Source organism: Muscardinus avellanarius (genome assembly GCF_963383645.1).
Source record: "Muscardinus avellanarius genome assembly, chromosome: 17".
Taxonomy (NCBI): Eukaryota; Metazoa; Chordata; class Mammalia; order Rodentia; family Gliridae; genus Muscardinus; species Muscardinus avellanarius.
In genome coordinates, this window is record NC_137803.1 from 16,509,437 (window position 1) to 16,518,892 (window position 9,456).

Sequence of the window (9,456 nt, forward strand, 5' to 3'; positions counted from 1 at the left end):
TGGTCAGTAGAATGCAACCACTGAACAGAATATTAATAAGTAAGAAGGTAAATAATAGAAAATACAAAACGAATAATAGAAAATCAGTATGAGTATTACCCCTGAGTCGCCAATATTGGAAATTAGTTAGTTTAACATAAACACACTCGCCCTCCTACCTCTCAAAGTATGAGGTCTTACTAAAAGCTCCCATCGCATGTACTTTGTAACTCAAGTCTATCTTAGAGGGCAGAATTTCCTAACCTAAGATCTTATCTTTTAATCTTAACACAGCTCCTTCCACAATCAAAGAGCATTTTTTCTGCAAGCTTTAGAATGTAGACGATAGACTTCAGAATATTAAAGGAAAGGTTTTTGACCTCTGATTATTGATTCTGTATTTCACTTTTAAAGAATATTTGGGAGAAATTGAGAGCTGCTTTTTGCCTAAGAAATTATTTAGGTGAAAACCCTGCTCTGATAATGGCTTTCGTGGGCATTCTGCTGTCATGGGCTCAGTTTGTCACTGTCCACGTTCTTGAGTGTCCTCATTCCAGTGATGTCAATTCAGTGTTATAAAAGTAATTTTTTATTTATATTTTTAATTTAAGGAGTTTATTTCTCCTGCTTTGTCAACTACATAATTCAGTTCAGATTACATGTTCTGAAGATATTTTGAATTCATAAAACCTACTACTACATTCTGGTCTACATGACCCCATGTGAGCCAGGGTTGTGACTATTCTCTTAAATTAGAGAAGCTTGACTTAGAAGCAGTTTTAAGATTTTTGGAGGCAATTTTTAAAATAAAGAATAAATACTTCTGATTTCTTCCTTGTAATACCAGAACTAAGACTTTTGTGAAGCACATGTAAATTAACCATGAAATATTAGGCTGGAAGGAGATTTCTTAGTCTTTGTACATAGTTCTGGGTATTAGGGAAGCCGTCTGTAATTCATATTTTCAAATGCATATTTAATTTTTGTTTTCAGAGCTGAGGTAGACACTTTTGCTGGCTTAAAAATACTCTTTTGCTTCTTTTATCTAAAATGATTGTCTTCCATTGCCAAAGGCTTGAGGACAATATTGTTTTATACAGTAGTATTACTGAATTCTTCCAAGCCTTCCTAAGTTTGCTCTTACGTGTCATTTGCAGATTGTCATTAAAATCAATATTAAGACTTCATGAAGAGCTGCGTGATAGCATTCCCATCTACTCCTCTGTGCAAACAGTCCTGCTTTGCTTTTTTATGTTAGTGTTAATCCTGGACCACTGAGCATTCTGATGATGACTGGCTCTGCATCAGTCACGTCGACAAAGAATGCCCCGCACAATTTCCCTTTCATAGATGTAACATTACGAAATTAATGTTTCAGAGACATCATCATAGAATCCACTTACTCCATTGATGCCTTCAGAAGAATGTTAAAATTGTAGTCTTTGAGACTTGGGAAATCCTTTTGAGAGAAAAGGCTGCCAAATCCAGTATTACAAAGCCCATGGTCACATGTGCCTGAACTGTAATTGAATACCTGATCTCTGCAGTATACATTTTTCAGGCTACAATTCAAGGCAGAAGTGTTCCCATCATTCCTAATATAACAGAGGCAACCATTATGAAAGAACATGAAAGTGACTCTTTTTTTAACTCATTCATTTAGTTTGTGTGATAATCACTCAGTGAGGTAGTTCACACAGGATGTTTTCTGACTATTTGAAGTTTGGTTTGTTTTCTGCAAAATCACTGACTCTGAGTAGCTCATTTCCAAACAAAATGTTCGCTCTGTGGAAAAAAAATATGTATCACTGCCAGAATTCTTCCATTCCCGTCCTATTTTGTACAATTGAATTTATTCACTTCTCTCACACCAGCAAGTATTTTACAGGTGCCTTGGAGTAAAAGAATTTATTTAAAATTTTCAATGTAAGTCATTGTGTTAATGATGCCACTCTTAAAAAGGAATGCAATTACATAATGGCTGATTCCCTTACCTAATGTACCTGTTTGTCCTAAGTGTGTGAATGTTTTATTCAGCTTAAAACTCTACCATGAAGTTCCAAACAATAATAGTTTGTTATATATGAAAGGTGTATCAGTGTTTCTTAAACCATAGTCCATGGACCATCAGGGTCATGAAGCGCCTGTCAAGCATACAGACTCCAAGGCCCCGCTCCAAGCCACCTGCATCGGAATTGGGGGCGGGGCTCTGGGCTGTCAGTGTTCCCCAGGCACTTGGGTGATTCTGAGCACACTAATAGTTGAGAACCACCAAGATGGGAAGTTAAAAAAAAATTCGGCGTTTTGTTGTATTGGTTTAAAACTGAGCTGAGAGCATACTATAATATTTTTGCTATCCGTGAAATTAGCAAATATGCACTGATTCTTTTATACTCAAGATGTACTTAATGTTCTTTTTACTTAAATATCACTTTGTTTGCAACTACAAACTAAATCATCTTGTTACCGACCTATAGCTCTTGGTACTTAGTCATGGCTTTTTAGACTTACAAAATCACCTGCAGATCCAGGTCAAGCCATGAAAACTTCCATCTCATAGCTTGCCTACTAAAGTTCTTTGCTTCCTTGGTCATGATTGTGCTGATGTTTCCTCTCAGACAGCTGTACTTTTGATAACTTGGGGAAAACAGAAATTACTTGAATAAGGGATTACCTGCCCTGTCGCTTTACAGAGAGACAGTCTTTGTAAAGAACATAAACAGCAGTTGTGAATATTAAGATGTGAGTTTCTTTCCTTGTCCATGTGCTTGTCAAAGAGAGATAGTGAACAAATTATTATATTGGGCATTTTTTTATTTATAAGATCTAGTGTAAAATCAACTCTTGCAACTTTTTAGATCTGTATGTTGCCAGTTTAATATATTTCTTTTATGATACTACTTAAAGTTTAAAAGGGTTTTCTATCCACTGTCAATTTCAATTGGATAACATATTATCAAGATTTTTTTTTCTTCTGATTGTTACTTGATGCTAGCTGGAATTTAAGAAATGACATCAACCTTATGCAAATAAAGAAATATTTTAGTAATTTGTTTTTTTCTTCATTGAACTCAGGTAATAAGTATCTACTTTCTAGGTAGGTTCTGATTTGTGTTAGTATTTTCTTTATCTGTGATCTGTACTCTGCCATGCATGGCCTGCCTCCTATGGAGTCAACTCATGGAAGGATAAATTGAGAAAGTATAAAGGACAATGGATAAATGTTTGCCCTTGCTGATAATGAAAAGAATACATTCGTTAAAACAGTACATTTGATGTCTTCACCTAAAATAACCAAACACTGACCAAAAAAAAAAAGAATAGTCAAGCTGAAACTCTTAGTAATTACTAATTAGCAGCATTTTATTTAATCTTAAAATTCTAACAGGTACCATTTAACCAAATAGTAGTTCTTTGGGATCAGACAAATCTGACGCTTGGGTTTGAATCTTGATTCTGCCACTTCCTGGAGGTGACCTTCAATGTCCTCATAGTACTTATCTTACATGCTTGTTAGTATTGTGAAGAGTCCTTAAAGAGATATAAAGCACAGTGTGCAGCTGGGTGCAATGGCGAGCACTTGTAATCTCAGTGCTTGGGAGGCTGAGACAGGAGGATCACGATTCAGGGACAGCTTCAGCTACTTAGTGAGGCCTTTTGCCACTCAGTGAGACTCTGCTTCAAATTAAAGAATAAAAAACAGGGCTGGAGGTGTAGCTCAGAGGTCAGATGCCCCTGGGTTCCATTCCCAGTACTGTAAAAAACAAACAGTGTGCTGTGTGTACTGTTAACAGGTCCTTCTGCTGTAAACAAAGATGCTGAATAAAAGATTTAAGTATGTAGATGGTTTAAAAGAAGTCAGGACTTAAAGCCCCATCAGGGAGCATGCCAAGGACAGGTATAGCAAGAACTAGACCATGCAGGCCCTGGGTATTGTGGTTAGAGGTTACATTTATTTGGGACATTAGAGACATGGCCTTGGGCCTGGAAAACCCAAGATGCTTCAGCTGAGATAATTGGATAAAAGCTAGGATAACTGGACCTCTTACTCCAACAGCTCAGAGAATTCATAAGAATCTTCTCTCTCTGGGGTTCTGAGCAGGAGATGAAGCCCCCGCTGGGCATGGTGGTAGCCACCTGTATCCCAGTACTTGAGAGGCTGAAACAGGAGCATCACAGGTTCAAGGCCAGCCTCAGCAACACAGAAAGACTCTCAGTAAATTAGCAAGACCCTATTTCAAAATAAAAAATAAAATTGGGCTAGGGTATATCTCAGATATAAGAAAAAGACACTGAAGCCCTAGATTTATGCCTTATGCTATCACAATATCCAAACAATTTGCATGATGTGGAATTTTTCAAGCCCAAACTCTAGATTAGTTCTGGTCTGGTAAAATCCAGGAGGCAAAACAAAAGTGCTCTAGGGATAATTCCACAACAAAAACACATGAGACAACCACAGAACAGGCAGTCCGAACTGAAATTAACTCTAAAAATTTACATACATCAGATGAGAAAAAGGCCAAAGAATGGCAGTAGACATAGTAGAAAACCTGGCACCACCAAGAATCTGAACAATAGAACATGACCAGGACGACATGTGTCCTGCAGGTAACTTACAAAACTGCAGAGGTTGTGAAGACTGGAAATCATAAAGAAGGAATGGAACACTGACCAAGAGAACAACTGAGCTTTCAAAAAACCACGCAACAACTTAAATATGGGTGGAAGGCTTAAATGTGGATACCAGATTCAACTCAGATGATTAAAAAAGGTGATTGAATAGAAATCTAAAAAAATTACAGAGATTGAAATGCTAGAAATGCACTAAGTTGGCAATCAGTGAAGACACAAATATATCCATCGGTGGTTCTAAAAGGAACAGGGAAAATCATGGGAGAGCTGTTGAAAGGTATGACAACAGAATTTTCTAGGACTGATGCATAGCTGTTCATATTTGAAGAATCCTAAATCCAAAGAAGGGGGGATTAGGGGAATTACCACAGATGTTATCTGACCAGGATTTTTCTTTTTTTTTTTTTTTTATGGTACTGGGCTTGGAACCCACGGGCACTCTACCTCTGAGCTATACCGTCCGTGTGTGTGTGTGTGTGTGTGTGTGTGTGTGTGTGTGTGTGTGTGTGTATGAGAGGGAGAGAAGGAGAGGGAGGGGTGTGGTTGTAATAGTGGAGAAGCACCATGATCTGCCATTTGTAATCTGGAGACCCAGGAAAGCTATTGATAGACCAGAAAGCCAATGGTATAGTTTCCATTCAAGTTCAAAAGCCAACTCCATCAGTCAGAAAATTCAACTTTCCTCGGTCTTGTTCTATTCAGACCTGCAGATGAGTTGGTGCCCACCCACATTAGGGAGGGTCATCTTCTTCACCCAGTCCACCAACTCAGATGCTAGTCTTCATGAGCACCCTCACAGGCACACCAGAAGTGTTTAACCAGACATTGGGGCATCCTATGACCCAGTCAAGTAGGCACAAAAAGTTAACCATCACTGGTGGTTTGTGACCAAATGGAGAATGACTCTGTTCCATCTTCAGTGCACTCTTAAAGTCCTAAAGCAGTGATTGATGGGTCCCAGTGCCAGTTCTCAGAGCAGTTGTTAACATTTAGCTACAGGTTCATTTCCACAGAAAACAGCCACAGTGAGTTAGTTCATGGGCCTTGACCAGGATGCCCCCGAGTGAAAGACACCACACTCAAAACATGTTACACCAAATCAGGCATGGTGGCACAAGCCTGTCATCCCAGCACTTTGGAGGCTGAGATGAGGATTGCAGCAATTCAGCCAGGTCTGTAACTTAGAACCTATTCAAAAATCGGGATGTAGCTCAGGGGTAGAATGCCCCTGAGTGTCCAATCCCCAGCGCGCACGCGTGCGCACACACACACACACACCATACCTCAGAGAACAAAGGCTTTCCAAGTGAGACAAGCTCATGTGTCTGCTTGGGTTGTGTCCTCTTCTTAAAACCTCCTTCAGGCATCATGCAAACAGGCTAGTTTCAAGTCATCCGTAATAGCTACAGTTTGCCAACTCCCTGCGCTCCAAGCACAATCTCAAGGCAGACTGGTCAGCCCATAGTGTAAACAATAAGTTAGGAAGTTAGTCTGTGGTTCCCAGCCCATCTTCCCTTCCTTGCAGAACTGACATGGAGATTTATAACCAGATCATGAAGGTCGGCCTATCCTGTTGGGAATAACAACCATCGGGTTCCATACCAACTTGCCACTCACCTGCATGGAATTTCTACAACAGAGGATAAGAAATAGAATGCAGTTGCTACCTCACCAAGAAGTGACATCTGTGAACTAAAATAGACAGTGACAAATGTATTGGTCCGAGAGGGATTTGGACTGCTGAATACTACCAGAAGATTGGAGTAGTCAACCTGGTAGACATTTCCTGAAGTGTTCACTTTGCAGAAAGGGGGTCATGTGTTGGACACCACAGCATCCCAAATGGTCCCTAGCAGATCACAATTGCTTCAGATGGTATGAGGATCTCAAGTCTGTAATTCAATGAAAATTTTACTGTTGTGACTGTGAAGTCTCTCTGCATAGCTGGTGGGTAACCGTGGGTTTGTCTCTACAAAAATATCAAGCAGTCGAAAGAAATGTAGAGTCAGGCTATTGATCCTGTCATTTCAACACAGTTTATTGTTATGAATTAACTGATACAAAACAGGAACCACATTTTTCTAGTAGACTTATTTTGATTAGGACTATATGTTTAATTTGCTTTTAATTTTTTGTAATGGTTCTTCCCATTCCCAAGACCTTTTCTCATTTAACATTACCTCCTTTCCCAGTTAAAATAGAGATTGAAAGGCCATCCCAGCGTATCTGACCTTTAAGTCATCTCTGTTCTCGGCACTTGGTGACCTTTTTTTTTTCCCCCTGCCAGTTCCGCTGACCTTCATGAGGTTTAGCTGCTTGGCTACCCCAAAATGCCATAGTACCATCCACTACAAGGATACAGCAGCCGAGCCAGGCGCCATGATTTCCTTAGAGAAAGTAAAAAAAAGGGATGCCACAAACCAACCTAATTACAGGCACAGAATTAAGCTTTCATGTGAAAAGAAAAATCCTAGGTGAAGGACCTAAGTATACTTGATGTTTTAATGTGCTATCTCCCTAAAATTCAGTTCCACTAATGGGATAATTCACTAGTAAATTCTTCAGATCAGATGTCATTAAACTTTTCAAGATGAGTAGGTATGATGGCACACTTGGAAGACTGAGACAGGAGGATTGCAGGTTCAAGGACAACCTCGGTAACCCAATGAGGCTCTCAGCAACCTAGTAAAGACCCTGTTTCAAAATAAAAAGGGCTGGAAAGGTAGCTTGGAGGTAGAATTCCCATGGGTCCAATTCCTAGTACTACAAAAAAAAAAAAAAAGGTGATCTATGTAAAGATGATCTATGTAAAGATCAGGAGGAAATATGTTTTTTAGTTTTGTTTTTAAACTACAGCCACCAATCTTGTTCCTGGGTGACTAGCAAATAAAGCAATGGCTCGTATGGCTTTGATTTGCAAAGCACTGAAGCAATACGCCTGCTAAAGGTAACTCTCCCAAGTAGAATCTTGCTTACCTCCATTAAAAGTGGTGCATGCCTGTAATCTCAGTACTTACACGGCTGAGACAGGGGGCTTGCAGGCTTGAAACCAGCCTTGGCAACTTAACAAGACTCAGTTTCAAAATAAAAAATAAAGGAGGGCTAGGGGTGTAGCTCAGAGGTAGAATACTCCTGGGTTCACATCCCAGGACCAAAAGGAAAGAAAGAAGCCATTAAACCTAATGGCACTCACTCATTTCTTTTTCAAGATTTGCATCATCTACTTAACTAGTATGTGCCACATAGGATTCTCAGACATGGGGAGACAAAAGCACACAAAACTGCACTGGCCTCTCCTGGAGCTCTGATCCTCGTGGAGTAATGGAAAACTAAACAACTAAATCAATGAAAATACAATTTCGGGAAGAGTTACGTACTTTGAAGAAAAGCAGAATAGGACAGAGGGATAGTGTGGGGTGATGGAGGCTGGGCATTTTCAGATAGTCAGGGAATTCCTCCTAAGGATGGTGGATGTGAACAGAGTCCTGAATAAGTGGGGGTGAGCCGAGTGAAGATGGAGCAGAGCAGTCCAGCCCGGGGGCTGCACCAGGAGCCTGGCCAAGAAGCCACGGAGAGTGGAGCAGGCAAGGGGGGCCTTGCAGGCCGTGTACACAGCAAGGGCTGGTTTCCGCACTGGTGGGGAGCCATTGGAGGGGCAACAGCTAACAGTCACATTTCAAGAGTCCTGGGGTACTTATGTTCCCTTCCTGGAGGAATAGAAATTTCTACAGACATTTCTGCAAGGTTCAACACACAGTAGCCAAGAGTTACTAGATATCCAAGTGAAAGGGCCATTGCAATAAACTGAGGAGCAAAAAGTGTCTGAAGACAGGATTCCACTCTCAATGGGATTATGTTAGGGAGCAAGGAAGATAGCTGATTTTATAAAACAAAGGAACAGAGGAAGGTACTGAGTTTCCACACACAGTACTCACCTGATGAGCCCGACAATGCTTAACGATCAGAGATCAGACAGACAGACAGACAGACAGAGAGATTAGAAACTGGTTTTAGAGTTTAATATTGACATTCTCACCATTAACAATCATGGGGGGGGTGTGTTTGTGTTCAGTACGGGAGATTGAACCCAGGGTCACCAGCCCTATTTTATTTTTATTTTGAAACGGGTTCTCAATAAGTTTTGGAGGCCCTCAATAAGTTGCTGAGGCCGGCCACAAACTTGTGATCCCCCTGTCTCAGCCTCCCAAGCACTGGGATTACAAACATGCACCAGCTACCATGCCCAGCTAACAGTATTTCTTAATAAGATGGAATTTTAATGATAGATCTCATAAATGAACTGAAGTAAAAATTTAAGTAATTATAATAAAATGGATTTTATTCTTATTATCTTGGTCTCTTGTTTAGTTAAGAGAAGTATTAATCCTCTAATTCAGATCTATCAGACCCAAGTTGGCTGTAGGTATAACTGCAAAATTCATTTTATGACCAAAACTATTATAGAAAATAGAACTTTAGAGCCGGGTGTGGTGGCGCACGCTTGTAATCCCTGCTCTTGGGAGGCAGAGACAGGAGGATCACGCAGGTTCGAAGCCAGCCGCGTGCGCTGGCTTAGGAGACGCTGTTTCCAAATTAAAATGTAAAAATAGGTCTGGGAGTGTAGCCCGGAGGTAGAAGGGCTTTCAGGAACCCCAGTACCACCAAAAAAAAAAAAAAAAAGAAAAAGAAAAAGAAAATAGAACTTTAGGTTTTCCTTTGCTTTGGAAAATACAAGTGTCTTTTAATGTCAGATACTTGCCCAATACTTTCTAAAGGAGACCTTTGTGTGCTAAACTAGGGGGCGGTGGGGGGTGGGGGGAGAACAACAGAAACACAGGCTAG